This window comes from Pseudophryne corroboree, chromosome 1, assembly GCF_028390025.1.
Source record: "Pseudophryne corroboree isolate aPseCor3 chromosome 1, aPseCor3.hap2, whole genome shotgun sequence".
Classification (NCBI taxonomy): Eukaryota; Metazoa; Chordata; class Amphibia; order Anura; family Myobatrachidae; genus Pseudophryne; species Pseudophryne corroboree.
In genome coordinates, this window is record NC_086444.1 from 66,146,630 (window position 1) to 66,160,362 (window position 13,733).

The window sequence follows — 13,733 nt, forward strand, 5'->3', positions numbered from 1 at the left end:
AGTCCTTTCGGTCTCACAGGTTTCGATCTAAGTCCAGAGGTGCCTCCAATGCAGCTAGGAGGTACCAGAGATAAGTCCAGAAAACAGCAAGCACCAGTTCTCAGGAACAGTCCACCAGTTTGGCTTCCACTAAGGCCTCAGCGTGACGGTTCCCACCCAGAGGGGATCTCGAGGTGGGAGCTCGACTGAGTCACTTCAGCCACGTCTGGGAGGCTTCCTGCCATGATGCCTGGGTCAGAGATCGGTTCAGTCAGACCCATTCTGAATCTGAAATCCTTGAATCCTTATTTGAGGGTGTTTACGTTCAAAATGGAATCCCTGCGTGCAGGGATTGCGGGCCTGGAAGAATAGGAATTTATGGTCTCCTTGGATATCAAGGATGCTCATCTCCATATTCTGATTTGGCCACCTCATCAGGCGTACCTGCGGCTTGCCCTGCTGGATGATTACTTCCAATTCCAGGCACTGCCCTTCGTCCTGTCTATGGCCCAAGGGTATTCACAAAGGTGATGGCGGAGATGATGCTTCAACTCCGGGTCCAGGGGGTCAATGTGATCCATTATCTGGATGATCTTCTGATAAAGGCAAGATCTAGGGAGCTTTTGCTGCTCCATATCGACCACATCATCCATCTTCTGTCAGACCATGAGTGGATCCTCAACTTACAGAAGTCCCACCTGGAGCCAACTCAGAGGCTCCTGTTCCTGGGGATGTTGCTGGATACTGTGGCCCAGAAAGTGTTTCTACCAGAGGACAAAGCGAAAACACTTCAGGAGATGGTCTGCATGGTGCTCTGACACACTCGAGTGTCCGTACATCTTTGCATAAGATTGTTACAAAAGATGGTTGCCTCATACGAGGCGATCCAGTATGGGAGGTTTCATGCCAGAACTTTTCAGTTGGATCTCCTGAGCAAGTGGTCCGGCTCACATCTACAGATGCACAGGTTGTTTCAGCTGTCACCACAGGCCAAGATTTCCCTCCTGTGGTGGCTACAGTCCTCCAATCTCCTGGTAGGACAGAGTTTCGGGATCAGGATTGGACCCTCCTCACAACGGATGCGAGTCTGAGAGGATGGGGAGCTGTCACCCAAGGGGCACAGTTCCAGGGCAGGTGGTCAACCCACGAAAGCCTCCTTCCAATCAACACTCTGGAACTTCAGGTGATCTACAATGCTCTGATTCACGCCTCTCCTCTGCTCAAGGATCATGCGAACCAAGTACAGTCGGACACCGCCACAGCAGTGGCGTACATCAATCGACAAGGAGGAACAAAAAGCATAGCCTGCATGCGAGAGGTGTCAAAGATACTCCTCTGGGTGGAATTAAATGCAAAAGCAATGTCAGCAATCTTCATTCCGGGTGTGGACAACTGGGATGCAGACTTCCTGAGTCATAACGATCTCCACCCGGGGGAGTGGGGGCTCCACCATCTGGTGTTCCAGCAGATCAACCGGTGGGGTTGCCCACAAATAGACATGATGGCTTCTCGTCTCAAGAAACTTCCCTGGTATTGCTCACAGACCAGGGACCCTCAGGCGAGGGCAGTACTGGCTAGTCTACCTGATTCCTCCAATCCCATTGCTCCCAAGAGTGCTCGAGCGAATCAGGAATCAAGATGTCCAGGCAATTTTAATTGCCATGAATTGGCCTCGGAGGGCGTTGTACGCGGATCTTCTGGACATGTCCATCCAAAACCCTTGGCCTCTACCACTCAGAAGCGATCTTCAACATGGACCGTTCATCTACCCGGACTTACGGCGTCCTCGTTTGACGGCATGGAGGTTGAGTGAAACATACTAGCTCACAAGGGCCTTTCCAAGAAGGTTATTGCAACCATGGTTCACGCCAGGAAACCTGTGACGTCAAAACACTATCATCATATCTGGAGGAGATATGTTTCTTGGTGCAAGAAACGCTCGTATCTGTCTGCAGAGTTTCACTTGGAACGTTTCCTCCATTCTCTGCAGGTGAGTGTGGATAATGGCTTACGTCTGGGTTCCATTAAGGTCGAGATTTCAGCTCTTTCCATTTTCTTTTAGAGACAATTGGCAGTGTTGTCAGAAGTTCAGATCTTCTTGCAAGGGATACGCCACATACAACCTCCCTGTGTGCCGCCTATGTCACCCTGGGATCTGGATGTAGTGTTGCAATTTCTACAGTCCTCCTGTGTTGAACCTCTGATGACGGTAGAAGACAAGTACCTCACGTGGAAGACGGTGATGTTACTGGCCCTGGCTTCTGCTAGACGTGTTTCAGGGCATACTTGGTCTTTTACGAGAACAGAGTGGAGCTCCGGACTAGACAGCAGTTCCTGACCAAGGTTGTCTCCGCGTTTCACCTGAATCAACCTGTTGTGGTTCCGTCCTGTACTGACACTTCTGCTCCTTGGGAGGCTTTGGATGCTGTACGTGCCTTGAAGATCTATGTCAAGTGTACAGCTCGGATCAGAAAGACGGATTCCTTGTTCATGCTCTATGATGTGCGGAAGCAGCAGTCCATTGCTTGTTGGATTAGGCTTAATATCCAACAGGCCTATGTGTCAGCAGCCTTACCTGTTCCTAAGTTTTTAGAGGCCCACTTTACTAGATCAGTTGGCTCTTCCTGGGCGGCTGCCCGTGGAGTTTCGGCCTTGCAACTATGCCGAGCTGCTACTTGGTAAGGGAAGAACACTTTTGTGAAGTTCTACAAGTTTGATACCCTGGCCAAAGAGGATACCCAGTTTAAGCAAGTGGTGCTGCAGCAGTCTCCACACGTTCCTGCCCGTTCTGGAAGCTTTGGGATGTCCCCATCGTACTAGTTTCCCCCAATATCCCTTAAGGATGCTAGAGAAAATAGGATTTTAAATACCTACCAGTAAATCCTTTTCTTGTAGTCCATAAGGGATATTGGACGCCCGCCTCAGTGCATTGATTTTTCTGCAGGTTCTTGTTCTATAGTTACCTGTTCAGCTGTTGCTGTTGTTGTTGCCAGCCGTTGCTGGTTGTTCTATGTTAGTGGTGTGCTGGTATGTAAATCTCACCACCTTCTGTTACCATGTTCCGTCTCATAAATGTCCTTTCTCCTTCGGGCACGTTTTTACCTATAACTGCCTGTGGAAGGGGGCATAGAGGGGAGGAGCCAGCACACCCAGTTGAAGAAATTTAAAGTTCACTGGATCCTTTGGACCCCATCTATACCCCATTGTACTGGTTTCCCCCAATATCCCTTATGGACTACGAGAAAAGGATTTACCGGTAGGTATTAAGATCCTATTTTGTTTGACATGATATTCTCCCAATGAATCCACGCTGTTTGGGATCCTGTGAATTGCTAGATTTGAGATAATCTACAGTTCTTTCTTTTAAGAGTGTTTTCGTTGATTTCCCTACTACTGATGTAAGACTAATTGGTCTGTAGTTGTTTGCCTCTTCCTTGCTTCCACTTTTGTGCAGTGGGACTACGTTCGCTCTTTTCTAGTCCTCTGGAATTACTCCTGCAGCTAAAGACTGGTTGAATAATTCTGTCAATGGTGCTACCAGCACCTCTTTAAGTTCTTTTAGTATCCTTGGATGTATCCCATCTGGCCCTATTGATTTATCCACTTTCAGCTTTGAGAGTTCTGTTAGGACCTTCTCCTCTGTAAATGTGCTTGTTTCATTTTCCTGAATATCCCTGCAAGTTAACTGTGGCCCCTTCCCCTCTTTCAGTAGTCAATACTGAGCAAAAATTATTATTAAGATGATCTGCTATTACATTGTCTTCTTCAACAAGACTCCCAGTCTCTGTCTTTAGTTTTATTATTCTGCCTTTTGTTTTTCTCCTTTCGCTTATATACCTAAAAAAAGTTCTCTTCTACCCACTGACTGGGCCATTTTCTCCTCAGCCTTTGCACATCTGATTACCTTCTTAGTCTCCTTCTGTCTAACAAGATATATCGCTCTGTCTTCATTCTTTTGGGTCTGCTTATATTTTCTAAAAGCCATCTTTTTTGCTTTCACAATGGGGACCATTCCAAGTTGATCGCTAGCTGCAGTTGTTCGCTGCATAGCGATCAGTTAAAAAAGCCCAGCAAATATGCGCATGCACCGCAATGCGCACGCATGTCGTATGAGTACAAAGAGCATCATTGCCGTGCGATGGATCTAGGGAAGAATCCATTCGCACAGCCAATCGCAAGGAGATTGACAGGAAGAGGGCGTTTATGGGTGTCAACTGACAGTTTTCTGGGAGTGGTAGGGAAAATGCAGGAGTGTCTGGGCGTTTGCAGGGCGGGTGCCTGACGTCAATTCTGGGACCTCCATCGCTAGAATCATCGCACAGAATAAGTAAGTACATGGCAGGTCTTGTTTTTGCACAAAATGTGTTTGCAGGCGCACTGCTGCAAAGGTATTCGAACTCTTGCAAAGCGAAAATACCCTCCCCCGTGGGCAGCGACTATGCGTTTGCACGACTGCTGAAAGTAGCTAGCGAGCAACTTGGAATGACCCCCAATATGTGCTACTTCTTTCGCAAACCACAATGGCTTCCCTTTCCTTGTATTTTTCCGAACACTTTTGATACAAAGGTCTGTTGCCTTTAATATTGCACTTTTTAATGTTTCCCACCTCTCCTGCACTGCTTCCAAGTTCCTCCACTCTGCTAAAGAATAGCTTACACATTTTTCCATGAAGATACTGCGGGCTGCTGGTCATCGGGGCTCTCTGCTGCTCCTGTGACCTCCAGTGCAGCAAAGCGATGCTGCAAAGTGGCAGCTCACTTTACAGCACCGAAGGTCACAGCAGCAGAGAGCCCCGATAACTGGCGGCCCTCCAAGAGCAGCAATCACCGATCCCCAGGTGTTTGTATGATCAGGGTTAGGGGGCTGCGGCACGGGCGGGGGTCATTGCGACAGGGAGGGGTGGTGGTAACATTGGCGATGTCGGGTGGTGGCGCATTTATGACAAATACTCCAATAATGCTGTGGAGTAGTATCACAGGGACAGAGCTTTCTCATAAACTCTGTCCCTGCATGCGAATATTGATACATCCATGCAATTTAATCAATAATCACATTGCGGATTGGGTCTATTTTATCACTTCACATCCACATCCTCAGTTGTATATACGATATGACGATAAATCGGCCCCTTAGTCACATAAATATTAGCACATAAGAATATTTAGACGTATCCAATGAAAATACTTTTTGGTTAGAGAAATGTGTAAGTAATAAAGAAAAGTCAAAAAGCATATGTACACTGCTCAAAAAAAATAAAGGGAACACTTAAACAACACAATGTAACTCCAAGTCAATCACACTTCTGTGAAATCAAACTGTCCACTTAGGAAGCAACACTGATTGACAATCAATTTCACATACTGTTGTGCAAATGGAATAGACAACAGGTGGAAATTATAGGCAATTAGCAAGACACCCCCAATAAAGGAGTTGTTCTGCAGGTGGTGACCACAGACCGCTTCTCAGCCTCTATGCTTTCTGGCTGATGTTTTGGTCACTTTTGAAAGCTGGCGGTGCTTTCACTCTAGTGGTAGCATGAGACGGAGGCTACAACCCACACAAGTGGCTCAGGTAGTGCAGCTCATCCAGGATGGCACATCAATGCGAGCTGTGGCAAGAAGGTTTGCTGTGTCTGTCAACGTAGTGTCCAGAGCATGGAGGCGCTACCAGGAGACAGGCCAGTACATCAGGAGACGTGGAGGAGGCCAACAAACCAGCAGCAGGACTGCTACCTTCGCCTTTGTGCAATGAGGAATAGGAGGAGCACTGCCAGAGCCCTGCAAAATGACTTCCAGCAAGCCACAAATGTGCATGTGTCTACTCAAACGATCAGAAACAGACTCCATGAGGGTGGTATGAGGCCCGACGTCCACAGGTGGGGGTTGTGCTTACAGCCCAACACGGTGCAGGACGTTTGGCATTTGACAGAGAATACCAAGATTGGCAAATTCGCTGCTGGGGCCCTGTGCTCTTCACAGATTAAAGCAGGTTCTCACTGAGCACATGTGACAGACGTGACAGAGTCTGGAGACGCCAAGGAGAACGTTCTGCTGCCTGCAACATCCTCCAGCATGACCGGTTTGGCAGTGGGTCAGTAATGGTGTGAGGTGGCATTTCTTTGGGGGGCCGCACAGCCCTCCATGTGCTCGCCAGAAGTTGCCTGACTGCCATTATGTACCGAGAGGAGTTCATCAGACCCCTTGTAAGACCATATGCTGGTGCGGTTGGCCCTGGGTTCCTCCTAATGCAAGACAGTGCTAGACCTCATGTGGTTGGAGTGTGTCAGCAGTTCCTGCAAGACGAAGGCATTGATGCTATGGACTGGCCCACCCATTCCCCAGACCTGAATCCAATTGAGCACATCTGGGACATCAGACTGTCCAAGAGTTGGCGGATGCTTTAGTCCAGGTCTGGGAGGAGATCCCTCAGGAGACCATCTGCCACCTTATCAGGAGCATGCCCAGGCGTTGTAGGGAGGTCATACAGGCACGTGAAGGCCACACACACTACTGAGCCTCATTTTGACTTGTTTTAAGGACATTACATCAAAGTTGGATCAGCCTGTAGTATGTTTTTCCACTTTAATTTTGAGTGCGACTCCAAATCCAGACCTCCATGGGTTAATAAATTTGATTTCCATTGATAATTTTTGTGTGATTTTGTTGTCAGCACATTCAACTATGTAAAGAACAAAGTATTTAATAAGAATATTTCATTCATTCAGATCTAGGATGTGTTATTTTAGTGTTCCCTTTATTTTTTTGAGCAGTGTATATGGAAAATAAATCTACTGTCAGTCATGTGCCTGCTGGCAGTGAATGATTTATGAGAGTTTCTTATTCCCAGTATGTATGATCAAAAGGTTAACCCTGCATCTGATGTCAGCTAAGAAATGTGAGTACAGATAGAAAGATTAGACAGTTCTGTTTAGGATATTAAGTCACTCCGTTATAGGGATTGTGTCTTTATATCATAAAATAATAGTTTCGGAAACTATACTTGGTCGATTTTATGCAGGTTACATGGTAAAGTTATTCATTCATTGTAACCAGACAGTAGAAAAAATGGCAAACCTCAATGGGTTGTGTAATGTAGGACAGGTATTGCTACAAGACATCTTACTTTGATTAATGTAGAAAATTGATAAGAACACCCTTTTCCATTCTATCTCAAATTACTAATGTTGCATGTGTTTATGCACTGTCCAATATAACCAGAATAGTACTGGGGAGTTAATGGTCTCTCTCTCTCTTTGAATAGGTAGGATTCCCTTGGTGAGGGTGACCTCAGTTCCTGATCTGAGAGCGTAGATAGAGGATAGATAAATGAAGGTTTTACCTTGTCCCAAAAAATAACGGTTGCTGTCTGGTGCGGGGACTCTGGTGTGCACACAAGAGCACCCCCCTGAACAAACGTGCACGTTTCACCCTTACAGCTTGATCACAGCCAATGTGTCTTCCAGGTTCTGATGAGTGTGTCTATAAATGAGTGCTGCTGTCCTATTACAGGTATGTGTGATAAGCAGTGTTTACTGCAAACCTGAGCGATCTTGCAGGTTGGTGGGATAGCGAGTCACAGCCCCCTCATAATGTGCATATCTCCTATCAAAGCATTAATTGTCATATAACAGCATCTTGATAATTTTTCAAGTTCATTATATACAAGTCCCTCAGACATGTTGAGTGGAACAGTATCAACAGAGATAGACCTGTCACATACTGCTCTCGTATGTTCTGGATTAATGTGTTATTAATTATGAGAGGCTCTGTTTCTGCATTAAACTGAGGATAGAGACAGCATTATGCTTGTCTTAGAAGAAGGTGTACTCAGGCTGTAAATCATCTTCCTAAAAAAAAAAAAAAAAAGGGATCTTTGAATTATATTATTTAGGCATCGGAGAGTGGCTGGTGTTTTACTATATCCATTATTCAAAAGCATGGATTCTTTCCATAAGACATAATAGGATTTAGAACAGAGGTTCCAAACTCGGTCCTCGGGACCCCACACAGTGCATGTTTTGCAGGTCTCCTCACAGAATCACAAGTGAAATAATTAGCTCCACCTGTGGACCTTTTAAAATGTGTCAGTGAGTAATTAATACTCCTGTGCACTTGCTGGGTTACCTGCAAAACATGCACTGTGTGGGCCCACGAGGACCAAGTTTGAGAACCTCTGATTCAGAACATGTGGAAAGAGAAAAGTACTCTTAATTGGGGCACTCACCCTACCCAAATGAAACTAAAACTCAGCTTTTAATAATATTCATTAAAACCCATCCATGGTAGAATGCTGTAGCAAAAAGCAAATATTCAAAACATCCAAATAGATTTGCTACATAGGTGTTAGGGGTGCCACCAGGGTAGTACTAGGTGGCGCTGTTGCTCTTGCACAGCAGTCCTTTAGCCTCCTGCAGCCAAAGACTTCGCCTATAGCAGCCGCCTTTCCCAGGAGGATTAGGTTCGCCCAGTACTCAGATGCCCTCAGGTTTTTATGATAGACAAGGCAAGTACGGAACTGGAGTCATACTGAGACAAAAGGAAGGACCAGATACACAGGACAAACAATAACTTTAGTACACTACCGTGTGTGACCGACACGAGATCACTGCTGCAGATGGTACTCACTAGCGCCACAGTACTGGAGATGGGAAACCAAGCACTGTGTACTGGACCGTAATGGCCGAGGTGATAACAGTGCAGTCCCTGGTAGCATCTAAATATAATACAGGCAGACAGAAATACAGGACCTGCTGGACCGGACTACAGAGCAGCGCCGGCACAGGCAGACAAATACAGGACCAAGCCATGGAGCGGCACCAGTGACAGACGTACAAACAGGCAGGGTTGGAATACTGAAGTGACCGCTAATAGCGACACCAACGGTACATGTATAACATGGTGGAATAGATGCTACGTGTGACACAGAAAGACATACTGCGGGACCAGACTGACAAGACATGGGTAATAACACAGGGTACAAACTAAAGCTCTAGTTGATCAAATACAGAATGGAGTACACCGCATTGTACACGGAATCCGGTACATAAACAGAAGCTTTTAACAGAGACAGAAGTAGACTGGACCAGGCACTTGCACTTACACCAACTGTTCTGGGTTCAACAGGGTTTGTCAGGTTAGACTGAGTAGATCAGGTTTGTCCAGAATCAGAATAAGGACTGAGTATAAGCAGCCCCTAGGTCCTAGGCAGCCTGGGTAATAAAAGACACAATATCCAATCAGGACAGCCAAAAAGGACAAGCCCCCTTAATGAGGAGAGTCACTGCAGGTGAGCAGCCTGATACACAAGTCCTAGTGCTAATGGCCTAATTATGCAGCAGAAGACATAGGAGTCAGGCTGCAATTACACAGACCCACCAGAGGTGGCTTGTAACAATAGGATGATTTACAATGTGTAAAGTTAAGAAGTTGTTGCCCCAAAGCTTTTATCTAACTACCCATTTTGGGATGGAAAACCAGCACAGGAAATTTATGGAAGCAACCCTAATGGGGACGGGGTCTGTTTAGGGTGTGTGGTCTGTAGAGGGGGCGGGATCCATCCTCATAGCGCCTGATTCAGAGTTAGATGAAGTTGCGGCCTTCTCCGCATCTTTGGTTGCATTTGCATCTGTGACTTCATGCTACTGCTACAAAGCCACGGTGTACATGTGTGCGTCCCAGTATGCAATATTCTTGCTGACATGCTTGTTTCCAACACCAGAGAGCGATGTGTATTTGACTGTTTAGCTCCCAGCACAAGAACTGCTGGGAGCTCTTGTGCCATGAGCACAAGAGGGTATGGTGGGTAGTGTAGGATCCTGAAGCTTGGGGGACGGGAGATGGGTAGTGATGGAGCAGGTAGTGTATGTCCATGAGGAGGTGGTAAGAATATATGTCCATGGGGTCAATAGGCAACAATAAGTAGGGTGGGGAGTGTATGTCTGATGAGTCAGGGCTATGGTGCAAGGGAAGGGGGCATGGGGGAGTATCTAGGTTGGGGGTACACTCTTAGCTAAATTAAGAGGGGGCTGCAGGGCTTACTGTACGCCGCCCTCCCCTCTGTCAGGGGGCCCCCCAGCCAGAGCACATTGACATCACTAGCTCTCCCTCTTATGCAACAGCAGAACCAGACAACCAAAATGTGAGCAGTACAGGCAGAGACACAGGAGTATCAGGTTTCCTGAGATACCGATGGTCTTCCCGACCAGAGCAGAGATAGATAACAGGGGTTACACAGGTCCCAGACACCTACTCCCTGTCTGGGTCCTATGTAACCTATTATCTAATAAGAGCATTAGGGTCTAGAGCAGTGTTTCCCAACCTCGGTCCTCAAAGCACACTAACAGTCCTGGTTTTAATGATATCCAGGCAGGAACACAGGTGACTTAGTTAGTACTTCAGTTATTTTGATTAAACCATCTGTGCTGAAGCCTGGATATCACTAAAACCTGCACTGTTGGTGTGCCTTGAGGACCGCAGCTGGGAATGCCTGGTCTACACACACACACACACACACACACACACACACACACACACACACACACACACACACACACACACACACACACACACACACACACACACACACACACACACACTCTCTCTCTCTCTATCTCTCTCTCTCTCTCTCTCTTCCTGAGTCCTGTCCCAGTGTTTACAAAGGTTGCTACTATTCTTGCATTTGACAAGATAAAAAATAAATAAATCTATAATTTATGTGTATTAAAAAGTTCTTCAAGTTGTATTTGTATTAGTTGGAGCTATGAACAGTACCCGGGCATTATTAAATCTAATATACACCATTGGTTTAAATGTAATATACACAATCCATACCCCCCAACATGACCCATTCCAGGAGGAATAAAATGCTCTCTACCTGGACTTCCTTCTCAATTTATGATTGCAATCACCATCTATTGAAATTAGTGATGAGCGGGTTCGGATCCTCGGGATCCGAACTTCACCTTTTTTTGCACGGGTCCGAGCAACTCGGATCCTCCCGCCTTGCTCGGTTAACCCGAGCGCGCCCGAACGTCATCATCCCGCGGTCGGATTCTCACGAGATTCGTATTCTATATAAGGAGCCGCACGTCGCCGCCACTTTTCACTCGTGCATTGGAGATGATCGTGAGAGGACGTGGCTGGCGTCCTCTCAGTTTCTATGTTCAGTGGGCTGCAAATATCTGTGCTCAGTGTGCTGCAAATATCTGTGCTCAGTGTGCTGCAAATATCTGTGCTCAGTGTGCTGCAAATATCTGTGCTCAGTGTGCTGCAAGTGCAAATATCTACGCTCTCTGCCTGAAAAACGCTCCATATCTGTGCTCAGTGTGCTAATTGCTTTATTGTGGGGACTGGGGACTAGCAGTATTATATAGTAGTAGGACAGTGCAGAGTTTTGCTGACCAGTGACCACCAGTATTATACGTTCTCTGCCTGAAAAACGCTCCATATCTGTGCTGCATTGTAGTATATAGTAGGAGGACAGTGCAGAATTTTGCTGACCACCAGTATAACTATATTTATAGCAGTACGGTACAGTAGTCCACTGCTCTACCTCTGTGTCTTCAAGTATACTATCCCATCCATACCTGTGGTGCATTTCAGTTTTGCACAGTTTGCTGACCACCAGTATATAATATATAGCAGTACGGTACAGTAGGCCACTGCTCTACCTACCTCTGTGTCGTCAAGTATACTATCCATCCATACCTGTGGTGCATTTCAGTTTTGCAAAGTTTGCTGACCACCAGTATATAATATATAGCAGTACGGTACAGAAGGCCACTGCTCTACCTACCTCTCTGACGTCAATTATACTATCCATCCATACCTGTGGTGCATTTCAGTTTTGCACAGTTTGCTGACCACCAGTTTATAATATATAGCAGTACGGTACAGTAGGCCACTGCTCTACCTACCTCTGTGTCGTCAAGTATACTATCCATCCATACCTGTGGTGCATTTCAGTTTTGCACAGTTTGCTGACCACCAGTATATAATATATAGCAGTACGGTATAGTAGGCCACTGCTCTACCTACCTCTGTGTCGTCAAGTATACTATCCATCCATACCTGTGGTGCATTTCAGTTTTGCACAGTTTGCTGACCACCAGTATATAATATATAGCAGTACGGTACAGTAGGCCACTGCTCTACCTACCTCTGTGTCGTCAAGTATACTATCCATCCATACCTGTGGTGCATTTCAGTTTTGCACAGTTTGCTGGCCACCAGTATATAATATATAGCAGCACGGTACAGTAGGCCACTGCTCTACCTACCTCTGTGTCGTCAAGTATATTATCCATCCATACCTGTGGTGCATTTCAGTTTTGCACAGTTTGCTGACCACCAGTATATAATATATAGCAGTACGGTACAGAAGGCCACTGCTCTACCTACCTCTGTGTCGTCAATTATACTATCCATCCATACCTGTGGTGCATTTCAGTTTTGCACAGTTTGCTGACCACCGGTATATAATATATAGCAGTACGGTACAGTAGGCCACTGCTCTACCTACCTCTGTGTCGTCAAGTATACTATCCATCCATACCTGTGGTGCATTTCAGTTTTGCACAGTTTGCTGACCACCAGTATATAATATATAGCAGTACGGTACAGTAGGCCACTGCTCTACCTACCTCTGTGTCGTCAAGTATACTATCCATCCATACCTGTGGTGCATTTAAGTTTTTGTGCGCAGTATATATAGTAGTAGGCCATTGCTATTGATAAATATATTACTGGCATATAATTCCACACATTAAAAAATGGAGAACAAAAATGTGGAGGGTAAAATAAGGAAAGATCAAGATCCACTTCCACCTCATGCTGAAGCTGCTGCCACTAGTCATGGCCGAGACGATGAAATGCCATCAACGTCGTCTGCCAAGGCCGATGCCCAATGTCATAGTAGAGAACATGTAAAATCCAAAAAACAAAAGTTCAGTAAAATGACCCAAAAATTAAATTAAAATCGTCTGAGGAGAAGCGTAAACTTGCCAATATGCCATTTACGACACGGAGTGGCAAGGAACGGCTGAGGCCCTCTCCTATGTTCCTCATGACTAGTGGGTCAGCTTCACATGAGGATGGAAGCACTCATCCTCCTACTAGAAAACTTAAAAGACTTAAGATGGCAAAAGCACAGCAAAGAACTGTGCGTTCTTCTAAATCACAAATCCCCAAGGAGAGTCCAATTGTGTCGGTTGCGATGCCTGACCTTCCCAACACTGGACGGGAAGAGGTGGTGCCTTCCACCATTTGCACGCCCCCTGCAAGTGCTGGAAGGAGTACCCGCAGTCCAGTTCCTGATAGTCAAATTGAAGATGTCACTGTTGAAGTACACCAGGATGAGGATATGGGTGTTGCTGGCGCTGGGGAGGAAATTGACAAGGAGGATTCTGATGGTGAGGTGGTTTGTTTAAGTCAGGCACCCGGGGAGACACCTGTTGTCCATGGGACGAATATGGTCATTGACATGCCTGGTCAAAATACAAAAAAAATCACCTCTTCGGTGTGGAATTATTTCAACAGAAATGCGGACAACTGGTGTCAAGCCATGTGTTGCCTTTGTCAAGCTGTAATAAGTAGGGGTAAGGACGTTAACCACCTAGGAACATCCTCCCTTATACGTCACCTGGAGCGCATTCATCAGAAGTCATTGACAAGTTCAAAAACTTTGGGTGACAGCGGAAGCAGTCCACTGACCACTAAACCCCTTCCTCTTGTAACCAAGCTCCTGAAAACCACACC

The 13,733-nt window shown here is 46.1% G+C and overlaps 1 protein-coding gene and 1 long non-coding RNA gene across 2 annotated transcripts in view; one reads left to right on the forward strand and one right to left on the reverse strand.

Moving 5' to 3' along the window:
* The window catches only part of LOC134925989 (uncharacterized), a 31,826-nt gene extending 24,342 nt beyond the window's left edge, over nt 1–7,484 (forward strand). The window contains exon 3 of the long non-coding RNA XR_010177541.1: nt 7,240–7,484. This is a non-coding gene — a long non-coding RNA (uncharacterized LOC134925989). The remainder of the gene's footprint in view (nt 1–7,239) is intronic.
* Nucleotides 1–9,160, reverse strand: part of LOC134924433 (acyl-coenzyme A amino acid N-acyltransferase 1-like) — a 59,315-nt gene extending 50,155 nt beyond the window's left edge. The window contains exon 1 of the mRNA XM_063920877.1: nt 9,079–9,160. The gene's annotated coding sequence lies outside the window, so the exon portion shown is untranslated. The remainder of the gene's footprint in view (nt 1–9,078) is intronic.
* Nucleotides 9,161–13,733: the final 4,573 nt, after the last annotated feature.